Genomic DNA, 18,404 nt, shown 5'->3' with positions numbered 1-18,404 from the left:
GCACCTTCCTAGATCCACTTCCAGGTGCTCCTGAACCCTATGAAGCTAACCCCCTGCCCCTCAGATCAGCTGTTTTCCATGGTGCCACATCCCCACCACTGACCATTGCCCCAGTGCAGCTCCTCCCTGTCTCCTCGAGCAGCTGGTACTAGATGATTCCATGACCCTTACCAGGTAAGGGTCCTCGGCCTTCTGGTTTCCCAGTTCCGTCTTGAATGGATGAGGAGGTTGGAGGCAGCAATCTCTTGCTGACAGCCCTCCTCTTGCCAGTGTGACTTCAGGCTCTGCTTCGCCCTCCCCACATCTAGGGTTCTCCAAGACTAGGCTTCACTTTGGCTCAGAGCTCAAGCTATCTTCTTGGTCGGCCTTTCTTTCTTCCTCAGAGACAGTGGGGCCATGGTCTCTAAGACAATCCCAGTGATCCAGGAGGGCCTGCTCAGAGCTTAGCTCACATCTCACATGTAGGGCCCACCAGGAGGCCATGCAAGAAAAGTCACTTGGAAAGAAGCCAGAGGAGTGTTAGGGGAACATAGAGGCCTTGGACCCAAGGCCGCCATGTAGGTTGTCCACATGTCCTGCCCAAGAATGTCCAGCCACAGGGGTGCTCTGCTTTCCAGAGTAGGGCACCCATAGGACTACCTCTAATGTTTGCCCAGAGGGGCTTTTTCTCACTCACACAAAAGTGCCACCTAAGCAATGCCACGTGACCCCACTTTGAACCTTTCCCCTGAATTCCTTGTTCCTGACACTCAAATTCTCTGATCTGGGTGCCCTGGTTTCTTTATAGGCCGCCATCTCTGGGGCTGTCACCCATTAGCTATAAGCCGTTTGCATTATTTAGGCACATTGCCCAATGCCTGGACTGAACTCCTGCTGTCTCTGGGTCTGCCCCATATTTCTTTCGGTTCACTGTCTGGATTACTTAAGCCTGTTGTGTCACATCTCTAAGCCTGAGGCCAGATTGCCCAAAGCCCAGGGAACTCGGGCTGCTGCTGAATATGAGGGCTACCCGGCCCATGAAAATGATTTTGTGAGGCTGCTGTCTGGCAGAGGACCACATGCCTCCACCTCCAGCCTCTGCGATGACCACGGATTAGGCCAAGGGCTCAGCCACACTTTGAAAGGACTGTTTGTATGGTCTGTTTCCCTCCACGATACCTCCAAGGCCAAATCCCCCAGAGACAGATTCACGGACCCATTTTGCTCTTTATTTTTATTTTGTTGGTTAATTCATATTTCATAGGGAGCCATGCATATAGCACCCTGGGCCTTGGACCAGGAGCTCTGGGAGGGCAGGGCAAGCAGGCAAGGAATGGCCGGCAGCAGGGGTGGGAGCAGGCCAAGAAAAACCCCCAGGCCTCAGGCGGTGGCAGGACTGTTGCCCAGACAGCTTGCTCACCGAAGCCTGGTCTTGGAGCGCCTGGGGACCAGCCTGGCCTGCTGCCGGCCTCTGTTGCTCGGTCCCTTTGCAGAGACCTAGGGAGACAAAACAGAGCCTGGTTTTAAAAAGAGACACAAAGTGGTCTCTTCAAAGAGCCCTGCAGCCATCTGGAGCAGTAGCAACGGATGTTCTCAGGCAGAGAAGGGGCCTCAAGGAGCATCCCATAGGGTGTCGCTCCCATGCATGAATGTTGGGCCTGGACAGAGTAATTAATATGCAGCTTGCATTCAGCAACCCCCTTACCTGCCAGGCCCTGGGCTGTGCTAAGGGCTTTGCATAGACCAGAATGATTCACATGCATAAGGCTACCAGGGAGACACAGCGACGGTCTCCATTTTGCAGACAAGAAACCAAGGTTCACACACCGACCAGAATCGCTAACACGTTAAACACAGATTAATATTAAGCGCTGGCAAGCACGTGTAGCAACTGGGACTTGGGTCCATTGCTGGGGTGGAGTGCGAGGTGGCATAGCCCTTTTGGGAAGCAACTTGGTGGTTTCCTATGAAGTTACATGTGCACAAGCCCTATGGCCCAGTGGGCCTGCACCTAGGAGTTTGCCCAAGGGAAATGACACCTGTAGGTAAATGTTGACAGCAGTTTCATTCATGATGACCCCAAACTGGAAACAACTCAAATGCCCTTAAGCTGAAGAATGGATAAACACACTAGTTCTTCAAGACCACAGAATATTACTCAGCAATAAAAAGGAACATACTATTCTTCCAGGAAAAACATGGATGAGTCTCCAGGGCATTTTGCCAAGTGAAAGAAAACTGAAACTGAATGGTCACATGGTGTGTACTCCATTTACATGACATTCTCATGAAGGAGAAACCACGAGGCCAGAAAACTGATTGGCAGCTGCAGGGGTGGGGGCTGAGGGGTAGAGAGATTGAGTACAAAGGGGCATGGGTGAATTTTTGGAGGGTTTTGGAAATGTTCTTTCCATGGTTTCTCGATCGTGGTGGTAGTTCTACCATTGCAGAAGTTGGTGAAAACTGCAGCACGGTACGCTAGGAGAGGTGAAGATTATCCCATGTAAATTAAACCTTAATTTTGCTTTAATGAAAAAATACAACCAAGCAGAGATTGAAAGAGATCAAGCAGCTTTTCCAAAGACAACCAGTGGCAGAGTCAAGATTCAAACCCAGCTTTTAGCCACTATGCCGGAGACCACCTGGTCCAAACCTTCTTCACCAAGAGCCCCAGGTGCCTCAGAATATTTAGAGAATGATAGCCTCTCGGCACTTGGCTTTGTTTTTGTTTTTGTTTTTTTTTAATTAATTAAAGGATAATCTCCAAATCCTTTGTCTTTCAACCTCTCCTGACGCAAAGTGTTTTTGTCATCTGAAAATCCTGTCACGCCTTACTACCCTAGCCGCTAACTCTGTTCGCGTGTGAGCCGTGTACAGAAACATGCCCCCAGAGTTTATCTGTCACTACTTGCTGTGTCACCTTCCTTTATCTGTCACTACTTGCTGTGTCACCTTGGACAAGTCATTCACTCCTTCTAGACCGCAGTTTCCTTCTCTGTGAGATGAGGATCATTTCTCCCGCCTCTAGATGAAATGAGAATCACAAAACCCACAGCTTTAGAGCCTCCTGATCTTATTCGACTGCTTTATGTCATCTCAGGGCGTTGGTCCATTCTGCCAGGGCTACTCCGGTCAAGGCTCATTGAGCGCTCACAGTGTACTGCACCATTTAGACGCGTCATCCTGCTGTCAGGCCCTGACACGATAGCATCTCGAAATAAAAGGGGAAATTGAGGCACTCAGAAAGGAAGTCATCGACCAGGACCCCACAGCCGAGAAGAGTCCGGCCGGGACTGAACCCCGCCCGGCACCTCCCTCTGAACTTGTCACTGCCATCCGGAGAGTAAGCGTTGGGAGCTGCACACCTCGTCCCTTACAGAAGCGGAGCACCCTCTGGGCGGCTTTCCCCAAAGGGATTTCAGACGCCAAAATGGATTTTTGTCCACTCCAAAAGGGCCGGCCAAGCCACGGAGGTCAGCTGAACTCCTGTCGGACACCTGACCTTTCTCCCGCTCCAGCGGCCGAGGGTGCGGGAGGACAGCGGTGAGCGGCCGAGGGTCAGCTGGCTCCGGGAGGGAGAGGAGAGGAGAGAGAAGCCACTTTTGTGGGAGAATGAACAAGTGTCACCGCTCGCTCTACTCCGTCCGGGCGGTTTCATTCCGGCTCATTGTTCCTCATTATCAGAGCTAACTATGTTCCGGCGAAGGGCGAACATGTTCCTAAATTTATGTCTCTGTGTGCGACCACGACAATGCGTGTTTTGTGTGCTTCTCCCTGAAAAACTCCTCTTGTGACACGGGCGACCCAGCTTGGACTTGGTCTTTCATGTGCATTCCCACTCCGACTGGCCCCCGCTGGCAGATTTTTCTTAAAGTCTAAAATGAGGGGCTAACCTTCTCTTCTCCGCTTTTTCTTCTCCGCTACCTATAATCTTGATTTGACTCACACAAAAGTGACTCAGTGGGAAACCCACTCAAGAAGGCTTTGACAGGGAACAATGGATAGGCACCTCTACAGAGGCCGGCCCGCCGCGTTGAGAGAGGGAAAATGGATTAAAGTTTAAAGATGTCATGTATGTTAACCGATCAGTATCGGTTTTATGTATTTTGTCAAAGAGACGGCAGTGAAGCCGGGCCTAGGAGGGCGAGGGGGTGCGAAGAAGGGAGACGCGGCCCCCGTACACTTTGGCCAAAGGCCTCGCCAGAGATAACGAGCCCAAGGAGCTGGAGTGTTTGAAAGGTAATAATAACAATAATAAAGAAGAAAGGGCTGAGAGGAGGTTGTCGTGGGATTGTTGTGTGTGTCAGCTTTGTCCTTCCACAATGGCCCAGGGCCAGGAGCCAGGCAGTCGTTGGGACAGCAGAGCGGCTCCTTCAGAAAGCAGACGCTGCTCATTCAGCCCTAATGGCTTTCTTCCAGGATAATGCTCCACGGGCTCCCCTGGAGCCAGCAAGAAGCCCAAGGGAGTCCTGGGTGAGGCGGGAGAGAGGCAGCTGAAAGGAACGGCTCCCTGCCGGCTGTCTCTACGGCCAGGCCTAGCGCGGAGCCCAGGAGCAAGAAGGCGGCGAGCCTGCATGGGGCCTCGGCCCTGACCTCGCTTCTTATTCTGGGAGGAGGTTACCCACAATGCCCAGCTCCCCTGACAGGAAGTCAAGAGAATAGATTTGGCCTCTGGAACGTCTCTTCAGCATCCCTGAAGGGAAGTGGAATTCCCCACTCTGAGTTCTTTGGACCTCTAACTACTTCTCCTTTCACATGGACCTCCCTTTGTGAGAGTTGTTAGAATCTTGCAAGCAGTGAACAGGCTAAAAACCGAGTATCTTTGAGTCTTCTTTCTGAAGCGGTCCAGACTCAGGCGGGACAAGCCCAACTTCCTTAGAGGAGGTGATGCCCAGCAAAGATGTATTTGTAGGCTGTCTACATCCCATGCAGCCTTGGGACTCAAAGGGCAGGCAGTAAGAGCAGCCATCTTGGCCCGACATGCAGCATGGAGGTTCTCCAACTGGGACAGTTCAGAGATGAGCAAGGGGAAGTCTTCGAGCTGGTTTGAGGAATTTCCACGAACTCCTACTGGCCCATGGTTTGAAGGTAGTAGTACACTGACTCCAGCTCCTACTGGCCTGCGAGAGCTGACTGTTAAAGTTCCAGTAATTTTGCAAGTCAGTATTTTTTTGTTTGTTTGTTTTTCCATTTGAACAATATGAATTTATTTTCTTACAGTTCTAGAGGGTGGAAATCCAAGGTCAAGACAAGACACTGGCAGGTTAATTACCCTTGAGGCTTCTCGGCCTGTGCTTCTCACATGGTCATCCTTCTGTGTGCCTCGAACCAGTTTTTAAAAACTATGTAGGGGCGCCTGGGTGGCTCAGTGGGTTAAAGCCTCTGCCTTCAGCTCAGGTCATGATCTCAGGGTCCTAGGATCGAGCCCCGCATCGGGCTCTCTGCTCAGCGGGGAACCTGCTTTCCCCTCTCTCTCTCTGTCTGCCTCTCTGCCTGCTTGTGATCTCTCTTTAAAAAAAAAAAAAGATTTTATTTATTTATTTGACAGACAGAGATCACAAGTAGACAGAGAGGCAGGCAGAGAGAGGAAGGGAAGCAGGCTCCCCGCTGAGCAGAAAGCCCGATGCGGGGCTCGATCCCAGGACCCTGGAATCATGACCTGAGCCGAAAGCAGAGGCTTTAACCCACTGAGCCACCCAGGTGCCCCAAATAAATAAAATCTTAAAAAAAAAAAAAAAAAACTATGTAAACTCACAGCCAAATAAATTATATTAACAGCAAAGGCGATAAACATCCAAAACTCATCACTTATTTTACTATTATCTACACTTTGGAGGTCATATATGTCTATTACATCTGTGTGGTTGAAATGCTGTACTAATGGCATGCTTAGAGCGTCTCTCCCCAACTCTATATACAATGGGACCACATCGATAGATAAAAACTGGCTTTACTAGAACATTTACACCATAGCAATGGGAAGCTACTGTCAGTCAGGGCTTTCCTCCACAAAGTGCACTCGCTGGGGCATGGTCTGGCCTAACCCCTTGGTCACTGGACCAAGCCACTTTCCCTCTCAAGGCTAGAGGAGATGGGATGACAACTTGCTTTGAAGATAAACAGTATAAAGGTACGAGAGCTTCTGAGTTTCCTGATCCCATGTTCATGTACACATTCATTCATCCTTTTCCCCTATTTCTTTCTAAAGGAAAATATTGTGTTAGGGAAAAAGTCATTTCCAACTCTAAGACATTGTGAACTCTTCCATCTCTAATATAAACAATCTGATCTATTTTCTGCCTGTAATGAGGATAATTCAAGACCAAAAATTTGACTTTCCTGCTTGCTCAGGAATGGGGACCAGGAAGGACAAGTTCCCGGCTCTCGGACATCATCTCTCTTTGGGAATCACACAGTCTATCTCTCTGAAGCTGTGAGCCCTCCTATGGGGTGTCTGAGAGGCTGACAGCTTTTGCATTCGGGGCCATAATAAAAGATTCTCATGGGGGCTTCAGGGGTTGAGAGTGTGCTGCAAATTTGAGTCTGATGGCCTTCCAAAAATACATCAGGCAGGCAAATGCTTCTCCCTCCTAGAAGGCCACACGTGGCCAGGTCATTCTCTCTCCTGCCCTAGACAATAATAATCATAGCTAACATTCATAGACTAGACCCCCAAGTGCCAAACACTGGCCCAAAACACTTGAAACTCATATGAACTTCCCAGAAGTAGATAGTGGTTTAGTCCCATTTTGTAGCCAAGAAAACCAAGGTTCCTCCCCTTGGCCACCCTGCCCTGCCAGGAAGCCGGCAGTGAGGGCCCAGTCCCAGGCTGACTGGCATCAGAGTTCTTCCTAATCACGATGCTTGGTAGCTCCCAGGAAAGGGCCTTTCTGACCCAACAGTCCAACCCACCTGCCCCTATACCCAGGTCTGGTCAGTGCAAACAGGGAAATGGCAGGGAAGCGAGGTGAGGGCCGACCGAGAAGAACAGAAATGGGTGAAAGTTGAAGCGTGCAGGCAGCATGGCTATTACCCATCTTGCCTTCACTGGGCATTCCCTTAGCCCTCAGTGCCAAGGGCATACACCCTCTCCGTTGATGCTCCCTCAGTCCTGTTCCAGAGTGTCCCTCTTCCCCTGATACACTGCACCAGCTCCCCGCCCGCATCGAACTCTTTCAGATCTTTTCTTTTTTTAAAGATTGATTTATTTATTTGAGAGAGAGCCAGAGTGAGCACGAATGGGAGGGGCGAAAGGAATGGGAATCCCAAGCAGACTCCGTGCTGAGCTAGTAGCCCAACACCGGGCACAATCTCAGGACCCTGAGATCACGACCGAGCCAAAATCAGGAGTCGGACGCTTAACCAACTGCACCATCCAGGCGTCCCAGATTCTTTCAGATCTTAAAAGGAAGAGGCATGAGTCAGAGACCCTGGGCACCAGGAGCCATCCAGCGCTCTGAGGTCACACGTACCCCCCAGGCACCCCCTAAACAGGAGAGCATCACCAGGCAAGCTGCCACACAGCAGTGGGGATACAGCAGATCTATCTTTTCCAAAGGGCCACACCATCTACACGACACCTCCAAGGTCAATTTCTCGTTCCCTCCTTGTGATTGCGTGAGGCCAGCCTGTTTAAGTCAGGAGGATGCCTTTTGCAACAAGGAGAAGTTAATTCAAATGCCTCTGGGGTTTGGCCCTGGCGACTCAGCCCAGCTGGGTACAAAGCTTGGTCTCTAGACTCACAGTCCAGTGCTCATTTTGCTGCAAGAGAGACATGCAATCTCCCCACCCTGCCCCAGTCCCCAGGAGGCCTAGTTTCTAGGCTGCAGAGAATATCAGTTGGTCCCTGGAAATGTGTCAGCCACTGAGACCAGAAGACAAGGGCCAAGAAGAGAGAAATACTTGAGATTCCTGTTAAGGAACAATGCTGGGTTTGACCTGAATAACACCAGAGAAAAAGAAGAAAATAATCATGTCAGACATTACATAATCCGGGAAGACACAGATTGAAGCGGGAGCTGGAGGAAGGCCCTGGATTTCAAAGGGGAGACCTTGTTCCGTGGGAGGAAGGTGAGGTGGGGAGGGCCACGGACAGGCACCCACCCAGCCGTTGGGGCCCCCAGGGCCCCGGGGTCATATTATGGCAGATCCTTACACAACAGCCCCATGGCCTGGGGGTCATGACCCACAGTCTGCGGACAGGGGAACTGAGGCACAGGGCATGATTTCACCCTCCTGAAGCAGTGCTGGGACGCACGGGCTCTTCCTCCAGTGGGGAGCAGGGTGGCATTCGAGGGTGAATACTCAGAAAGCCCGAAAGGGGAAACAACCCCAAAGCCCGTTAACTGGTGAATGGAGGGAAAATGCCGTGGAGTGTGCATGGGAAGGAACGCCACACAACCCTCAAGAGGACAGAACTTTTGATACACACTGCGCCAGGGACGGGCCTCGCGAACAGTACGCTAAGCCTCACATTCTCCACCGGGATGGCCTAATCCCAGGGCGAGAAAACGGGTTCTTGGGGCGGGGGGGCAAAAAAAAAAAAAATCCTTAGGTCTTAGCCATGGTTTGTGGCCCTCCGAGGTTCAACTCTCCCCAACAAAATCATCTCCCTTAGTATCGGATACCATCTTTGGAGAGAATTGTCACGACCTTAAATTCTTCCCCTTGGGGAATGTGTAGATGACACTGGACGAACAAGGACTCCCCTGTGCCCAGTGGGAGATGTCAGACACAAAAGACCAGCCGATGTAGGCTTCCATGGCTGTGACATGTGAAGAAAGGTGAAGAGAGAGAGAGAGAGAACATGGATGCCTGGTTGCCTGGGGCTGGGCGTGGGAACAGGGAGTGACTGCACAGGGACAAGAGGGACCTTTGTGGGGTGATGAAAATGTTCTAAAATTGAATTGTGGTCATGGTTGCACAACTCTGTAAATTTCCTCAAAGTCACTGAATTGTACACTTAAAACAAGTGAGTTCCCCGGGTACTTAAAGGATGTTTCAGTGGAGCTATTTTTATAAAAAGGAAGAGCACAGGCTTGGGACTAGGAGAGGCCTGGCTCGGGTTCCGCTTCCTCCCCCACCACCCCGCGCTCCGGGCCCCCACGCTCGGCTCCCTCCCGGCCTCGGTGTGCCGGGCTGCGAAATGGAGTCAAGGCCAGAGCTTTGGGAGGCCTCCTGCACTGCGTGGTGATGGGAGGCTCTTGGGAGGCCTCCTGCACTGCAGGGTGATGGGAGGCTCTTGGGAGGCCTCCTGCACTGCGGGGTGATGGGAGGCTCTTGGGAGGCCTCCTGCACTGCGGGGTGATGGGAGGCTCTTGGGGGCGCCGGTTTCCAGCACTACATTTGAGACAGACACAGAATTCCTGCTTCCCTCCCCCAGTGAGGGTGAAAGAGCCCACCCTGGAGAGGCCTTCCGGGAACCGCCAGAGTTACAGGGGCCTGGGCCTGGGTTTGGTTCCCCCAGCACTTACGGAATCTCAAATGGCTCTTTTGTTTCCTGGCTGGTTGTCTGTCTCCACACCCTCCCCTGGAATGTTCGCTCCCCTGCGGGTGGCAGGGACCGAACCCACATGGCCCAGCTGAGAAGGGCGCCCTGCCTGGGCACAGACACAGATGTAACCCGGTGAGCCATGCTTATTGGCACGGGGGCTTGAATGCCGCATGAACACAGGCACGGAGCTATGTTTGTTCATCCCCAAATAACATGTTTCTGGAGACTTCTTTCCTTCGGAGCAACTTCTCTACTGGGGTGAAGGACTCTGGAGAAGTTTTGTCTTAATTATTTCAGTTCACTGGCCCTGTGCACCCACCGGAGTGATTCCTCTCATGTGCATCCCGGGGGCCCCTGAAACGACTGACAACACGTGCAGGGGCTTGTCCATAGTCAAGCTCATCAACCTTGGCTTTGGGGTGACGGCGGCCGTTGGAGCTTGCCAGAGTCTCAGTGGGGACCACGACCGGAACTGGGCCTTGACGGTCCACGTGAAATGACTCTTCGGGAAGGGCGGAGCCCCTGGGCCTTCTCATCTCCCGCCCGCAGCCCCCAAACTAACACCCTGGGAAAGCATCGGCCTTAATGGAGAACTTCAGGCTAGGAGGTGCTAGGGAATCTTCCAGAAACTGCAAACCGACCAGCTTGAGACAGGAGCCGGGAAGTTGTGAAAGTAGAAGCTGGGCGGGGCACGCAGAAGCAAGCGGCAAAGAAAAGCAAGCAAACAAACCAACCAACAACTTGGCTCCCTGCCCGCCACCCCCCCACACCTTCCCCCCAGCTAGGGGCGCCATGTACCTGGGGCTCAGGTGAAGGTGAGCGGGCAGCCCAGGGTTGGGGGGGGCCAGTGAGCCCGAGAGCGGGGCTTTGGGGGTTGCACGCGGAGGCCGTGTGAACCAAGGGCTTCTAGGGGTGGTTTTTCAGATCACGTGTGCACGTGTGTGTGCCCGAGAGAGAAAGATCAGCTGTCTACTAGGAACCAGACCATACTTACGCATCTGCTCTGACAACAGCGTGTCCGCCGACGGGGGGGCCCAGGAAACCAGTTCCTAGTCTCCGAATCCCGTGGCCCTTCCAGAGTAAAAACAAGGAGGCAGAGGCCCGGGGAACGAGCTAATTACACCTACCAAGTGACAAATCACTTGGAAAACATAAATATGTTTTCAAGGACACTCCTCCACTAACGAAGCTAAAGTGTTTTTCTTTCAAACCCCAGCAAGAAAATCCAAGGGATGAAACAAACTTCGCTTATTTTAGTTTCTACTCAATTACCTGTTAATGGAAAAAATCTGGCACCGAGCGGAACGAGGCGGGCATGAGCTCACTGGCGCGGGGGTCGACGCTGTCAGGGAAGGCTGCAACAAGCCTGCATTTATCTGCCTCTCTATAACCCTTTTCAAACCCGCTGTCAGGGAGCGCACGCTGAGCAGGCCCGGGAGGAAGGACTTGGAACCTGCTCCAGGCCTCGGAGGCCCTCTGGGAGAAGGAAAATTGTTGTTGGCAAGTCTGCCTGGCTCCAGAAATTGATCCAGTGCCCCCCACTTGTCCGAGCAGCAGCAGACAGAGCTAAGAATTTTGTTATAATTAAATAGAGTGCTGATTGGTTGCTGGAGGTGGTCTTGAAACTGGTGTTCGAAAGCAGAGAACAACGGTTACTATTCATAGGAAAAGCCCAGAGTCTTAAAAATCCATCTGTTTCATTCCCAAATTTAGGCCAAAAAAATGCTCACTTGCTGTCTTTAAAAATACCACCTGCTTTGCGATGTTGTATAATGTGCCATTATATAAGGTGGAGGGGGGCGGAGGGGAGGGGAGGGCAGGGCAGGGGGGACGATGCGGCAGGGTGGGCCCAGCCGGTTTCTGAGAACAGAGGAGGTCTGTAGAGGTCATGCTACCTGCTCCCAAGGCTGAACCGTTCTCCTCAGAGGCCCAACGTGGGCCCTGAGGCGAGAGAGAGAGAGAGAGAGAGAGAGAGAGAGAGAAGAGACTAACCAACATCACCTCAGCAAGCTGCATTCAGGGGCCTCTCGGTGCTGGACTCTGGTAGTTATAGACATCTCTCCTCTGCCCACCTGGCCTTCAGGATCCAACATCTGGGGGTTGCACCCAGGCCCGGTTGGGGTTATGATCTCACACCGATGCTCACCACAGCTGTGGTACCAGGTGAGGTCACGGCTTCTGGAACCAGGGGATGAGAAGCATCCAGGCCCTCCAGCCCTGCTGGCAGGATCCCTTAGTTGCCCTCCTGAAACACACCTCCCTAGCGCCAGGGTCTGGCAGCCACAGGACACAGAGGTCCTGATGGGACAGCCCTGTTTCTCCCAAGTGGGTGGACATTCCAGTTCAGCTGAGTCCTAACAGTTTTCCCAAACCTCACGGAAATGTCGGGGTCAGTTTCTCCTGAAGATTCTCATTCACAGGTTAAATGAAGAGAAGGGGCCGAATTTGAGCCACTTTTCAGCTGACCCACGCTAAACACCTTACCTTGTTCCTTCCCATGATGATGGAAATAGGGAAACTTCCATCAGAGTACTTAAGTGCAGAACATTCAAAACAGTGCATGCTGTGCTAGGTGCCCGGGGGGCCTGTATTGTGCCTGGCACATTGGGGGTGCCCACATACAGCTGGCCACCCCGTACTCTGGTCCTCCATCACAGTGGGGTCACAAACCTGGACACTGGCCCGAAACTGGGAATAAACCTTGGGGCAGGCAGCAGGGTGACACTGCCCCACATTGAAGTCAGCCAGTAGAGAATTCAAGTCAACAGGGAGTTCCTAGAAAGATCCTGGTCTAGATTGGGAGGAATCATGGCATCTAGCCTAGACCTGGCCAGCACCCAGCTGTGTGGCTTCAGGTATAGAGATCCTCTTGGGGCCCCTTCTCTGGGCTTCACTTTCCTGGGTCCGGTCCTTCTTCCAGCTCGTAGAGACAAAGCAGTCTGAATCTCTTTAGAGCAGCTATTCTTGCCTCCAAAGCCCTCCTGGAATTCCTATCCAGAAGGATAGAACTTACATGCCTACACAGCTACCTCTTGGGAAATGTGATGCCCTAGGGAGGATGGGAGCTAAACAGCTAAACACCCTGACACCAAAGGTAGGCTCTAATTCCACTAACATGACCGTGATTTCCCATTTACATGCCAGTCCCCTGGCCCCCATCAATTCTTGCACCTTGAAAAGTAAATATAGAGCCGTTTCTAGAAGGGCATTCTCTGAAAAGTTATTAAGAGGAATTTAATCTGTCTTATTATAATTCATCCTTAGGCGTCATTCCAGAAGCCCTAGTCTATCCACCTCCTCACTGTGAATTTCCTTCATACTTGATCTCATAAGGCTGGCCAGAATCTCAGTGAGGAGGTAAGCGGTGCCGAGCTTGTCCTAAGTAGCAACCACCATTACCTTTAGAGTCCAGAGGAAGTTAGCACGGCTTAACCTCAGCTCTTCATAGTTCCATAAATCAAATGAATAGGGGGCATTAACATTTTTTTTTTTTTCAAAAGACTTGTTTCATGACTTTTAGCCATGGTGACTCCACACCCACACCTCAGGCTTGATGCTAGAGACCACACGGTAACCATAGCTACAGTCTTTTATTACCTGTTCCACACAAGACACACAACCAAGAGGTCTTCTGTCCCCCTCGCCCATTCAGTATCATTTGCAGCATTTCAGTGCAAGGGAGAATATATCATCTATGAGAAAAATCCAGAGTAATCTTGAGGGCAATGCATGAAAACTACCCTTCCATGGAATGAAAGTCACAATCTAACCATTCTACTGCTAACAATTACGTTGTATCCTGGTTTCGACCATTATGAATGGAGCTGCTATGGTCGTCTACCAAAGTTAAACATATGCTATTTGGATATCTTTTTTTGTCGATTACTTACTCCCGGTTTTTTGGCTTTGTTTTTATTCATTTTCAAGTGATTAAGTTTTCTTTTCTTGTGATTTGTTAGAAATTTTTAATACTTCTGAATATTAGTCCTTTGTCAGGTAAATGTGTTGCAAATATTATCTAGATTGTGGCTTGCCTTTTCACTCTTGAATTCGTGAGAAACACTCTCAACAACAAAAGACTAGAAAATGATTTTCTTAATCTGATAACATAGATCTACAAAAACTTACAGCTTGATACTATACTTAATGGTGAAATAGGGAATGTGTTTCCTTAAGTTCAGAAGAAAGACAAAGAATCCTGATAGCACCACTCTTGTTCAACATTCCATTGGAAGCTCTTGCCAGCACAATAAAGAAAAAAAAGCAAGGGAGAGAGTATACAGATTGGAAAGGAAAAAATAAAGTTGACAGTATTTGTAGATAATATAATTGGGTGAATAGAAAAATCCAAAAGAAGCTATAGCTAATCTGCTAGAATTTATATGTGAATTTTGCAAGGCTGTTGAATAAAAAGATCAATATACAAAAGTCAAATATAATTCTACATACTAGCAACAATCAATTAGAACACAGAAATTGAAAAATACTTATAGTAATTTCAAAAACATCAAATATCTAGGAGAAAATTTAATGAAAGATGTGTAAAACCTCTATGCATAGAACTATGAAACATTTGCTATGGGATGAATTGCATCCCCTCCACCCCTAAATAAGTAATTAAAGAAAAAGGAGGTCATATGGGTGGGCCTTAATCCTATAAGCATGGTATCTTCATCAGAAAAGAATTGGACACAAATACACACATAGGAAAGTCCATGTGAGGACATAAGGAGAAGGCAGGCATTGGCAAGCCAAGGAGAGAAGTTTTGGAAGAAACCAAACCTGCCAACAACATAATCTTAGACCTCTAGCTTCCATAACTGTGAGAAAATGAACTTCTACTGTTTAAGCCATCCCATCTATGGTATTTTGTTACGGTAGACCTAGCAAACTAATGTAATATTGTTGAGTGAAATTAAGAAATACACAAATAAATGAAAGGATAGACCATGTTCATGGATTAGAAGACCCCATATTGGTAAGATGTCAGTTGTCTCCAAATTATTACAACAGATTCATCACAATTATAATAAAAAGTCTATTAGTTTGTGTATTGGTGTATGTGTATATGGAAATTCACAAGCCAATAATAAAATTTATATGGCAATGCAAAGGGCCAGGAAGTCAAAATAATCTTGATGGAGATCAAAACTGAAGGACTTAAATGCTACATAGCAAGACTTATTACAAAGACACAGTAATTAAAACATCGTGGTATTGGCACCAAGGTAGAAAATGATTGGTGTCAAGAAACAGATCCACCATCATACTGTCATTTGGATTACACTAGGTCAACCAGATGTACATATAGAAAAAAATGAACTTTGACTCCAGCCTCATACCCTATATCAAAATCAATTGCAGGAGGATGACTTCAGTGTGAAAGGTAAAACAATAAAGCCTCTAAAAGAAAAGAGAAGAGTGTGTTCATAAATTTGGAGTGATAAAATAATTTTTTATGAAGATTTTATTTATTTGAGAGAAAGAGTATGTGTATATGAGCAGGAGGGTAGGGGGAGGAGCAGAGGGAGAAGCAGGCTTCCCGCTGAGCAGGATGCCTGACACAGGGCTTGATCCCAGGACCCCAAGATCACGATCTGAGCCGAAGGCAGATGCTTCACTGACTGAGCCATCCAGGGGCCCCTGGAATGATAAAATATTTCTTAAGTGGTATTTAAATGCATGAACCATAAAATAAAAGATTGATAAAGTAGGCTTGATTAAAATGGAAAACTTTTGCTCATCATAAGACATCCTGACAAAAAGTTTCATTTAGTCATTAGGAATACTTATCGAGCACTTACCAGGTATCAGACTCACTCTGTGGATAGCGTGGGAAGCAAAGAGACTCCATATTTACCCTCCAGACGCTCACCATCTAGAGCAGGAGTTTGCAGAATTTCTCTATGAAAAGGCAAATAGTAAATACTTTAGGGCCTATGGTTCACAGACTATCTCTTTGGTGAGTAATTCTTCCTCTCTTTTTTGTCCTTCTCCCCCTTCTTTTGCAACTCATGAAAACATGTAAAACTGTTCCTCGCAGCTCTACAAAAACAGGTCACAGGCCTGGTTTGGCCTGCAGGTGATAATTTGACAATCCCCAGTCCAGAGAGAAAGGAAGAATGACAACAGGCAGAAAAACAGATGGGCAAATAACTTCACATATGTGTGTGTGACCTATGTAAGGAAGTGTTCCAAGGACAACAACAGGGTGTTCTGATAAAGAAAAAAAGGGACAGTAAGGAAGACATCAGTTAGACCATTAGCGCTCCTCCATACCTGGGTACCTCTCAACATTTCTCAGCCTCCTCTGCGGTTGACCTCACAACTGAGCTCTACTCAACAGACTATGGGCAGAAGGGATATTCATCACTTACATGTTTATTAAATGTCCTGGTGATCATCCTTTCTCTCCCTGTTCCATGGGGCTAGGAGATGTCTCTGAGATGGCTGACAAGTACACTTGTACTATGTTAGGCTATTGACATTTTAGGGTTTGTTTGTTACTACAGCATAGTCTAACCTAATCTGACCAATACAGGAGCCTTCATGGAAGCTAAAATATAAGAAGGGGCAAAGCAATAGCTCCTGTTTTCTTTGGTTTTCCTATTGAATTTCATTTTATGTTTTTAAAATGTTGGCCTTGATCCCACTAAACTGATTTCTTAACTTATCAGTGGCTTGCAACCTACAATCACAGAAACATGTATCATATGTATATATGTGATAATACATACATTTCTAATTTTCTTCCAATTCTAGGACTCTACGTATTTTAGCATGGAGTCCAAAATAACTCGATCCATGTAATTATCAACAGTCTTTATTGTTAGTTATATGCACAGAAACCAGAATTTGAGAAAACAAAAACAAAAACAAAAAATACCCTTGTGCACAGACAAAGAGAGAAAACACCGGGTGGTCTCATAGCAAAAGCCTTTCACAAGGTCCATGAATCAAATGAGCTCTATCCTCTGTCTCTCTCCAGCCACCCAAATGGTTTACATCTTCACAAGAAGCAGGAAAGCATGGTATTCTGCAAGGCAGTCCCCTGAGGCAGGCTGCTGGGGTTCCAATCCTAGACTCGCTATTCCCAGATTCGTGCCTTTTATTTATTTTTTTTAAGATTTTATTTATCTATTTGACAGATAGAGATCACAGGCAGAGAGGAAGGCAGGCTCCCTACTGAGCAGAGAGCCGAATGCGGAGCTCGATCCCTGGACCCTGAGATCATGACCTGAGCCGAAGCCAGAGGCTTAACACACTGAGCCACCCAGGTGCCCCCAGACCTATGCCTTTGAGGAAGCCACTTAACCTCCCTGGGCCTCACTCTCTACATTTGTAAAACGAACATAAAGCAAATTTAAATGAGAAACTCAGGTGGAGTTTCTAGCACACCCCCTTGTACTAATCCTTGTATGAGGCCACCTTCCAGACAAGCACCTTGTCCTGGCCTTGGGAATGTTGGTGGCCCCTTTCCTTATGGATTCTGTCCTATAAGACGGTACAGGACTCAGCTCAGAGGGAAAATGGACACAAAGCTTACTTTATCCAAACTTGTGTGCCAGAGCCTAGAACAGTACCTGGTGCAAATCGGTGCTCAAGGGTTAGTTGTTGAATGAACCAATGAATCAATGGGCTTACTCACAATTCAATCAATTGTACTCACAAAACACCAGCTTAAAAAATTCCCTAAGTACAGAGTCAAGATTTGCCAATGCTGCCATCAAACGCAGGCCAGGATTCAGGCGGGCCTTTGCCATTGCCACAGGCCTGGGACTGCCAGACCAGATCTGAAACAGGAAATGAAGAAACCCGCCACAGCAGGAATCCTTTAGAAAGTCAAATCTGTGGCCCTGTGTCTTAGTGGTTCCCAACCCTGGCTTCTGGCACCTGCCTTGAGCTAGCATTCACAAGAGACTTTTCGGGGCTTCCTTTGTTTCTTTCCAAAGGGCTTTAATTAAAAACATATTTTCATACCACAAAAAGCACTCCAGCTAGAGCTGTGGCTCCCCAAAAGGCAGAAGCCATTTTCACGGAGTCGTCAAGTCTCAGGTGAGTTGGATGAGCGTGGGTGAGTCACAGCGCCCCGGGGTCCCTCAACTCTGTGACAAAGATATGTCTTCCACATCTAGGTGTCTCATTCTCTAGCCTGGGTTTGAAGGGCTGGCCTAGCAGAATCCTGAAGAGAAATAAAGAAAAGAAATAGCTATGACTGGCCTTGTACTTTTACAGTAACACTAAGCACTCTGACTTACCACTCCAGGCACTCTGCATCTCAGCCTCGTAAGCATCCGTGGAGATGAGTGTTGTCGCCGCTCTCTCACTGAAGAAACAGAGGCCCAGAGAGCTGGAGAGATTAATTGCTCAAGGATGCACACTATGGGAGTCAGATGGTGGCGTCTCCAAGATCAGATTCTCTCCACTGCTCCTTGGTCTGTCCTCTTTTTAAATCCTAGATTCGGATGAAAGGCATCCCAGACCCTCCATGCGCTCACATCATCAGCATAAAAAGTGAGCCTTCTATCATCTGAAATGGAAAACCACTTTCTACACGGTTCTGTCCAAAGCCACCAGCACCAGCAGTATAACTGCTCATTCTCAAGGGTTCTATGCTAAGATTCTGCAGTCTCCCGGAGTTAGCAATGCTTCTGAACTGGCCTGAATGGGACCCTCACCCCCCTCCCCCAAATATATGTCCATGCCTGAATCCTGGAACCTGGGTTGTTTTCTACGGCAAAAGATGTGATTAAGCTAAGAATCTAGCAAGAAGTGGCTCATCCGGGATTATCCACGTGGGCCCGAAATACATCACAGGTATCCTTCTACAGAAAGAGACAGGAAGTTTCCAGACACACAGGAGGCAGTGATGTGAAGACGGAGGCAGAGAGCTGAGTGACGTGGCTACAAGCCCAGGAAGATGCAGGATGGT

Source organism: Mustela nivalis, assembly GCF_964662115.1.
Source record: "Mustela nivalis genome assembly, chromosome: 2".
Taxonomy (NCBI): domain Eukaryota; kingdom Metazoa; phylum Chordata; class Mammalia; order Carnivora; family Mustelidae; genus Mustela; species Mustela nivalis.
This window is presented reverse-complemented; position numbering follows the sequence as displayed.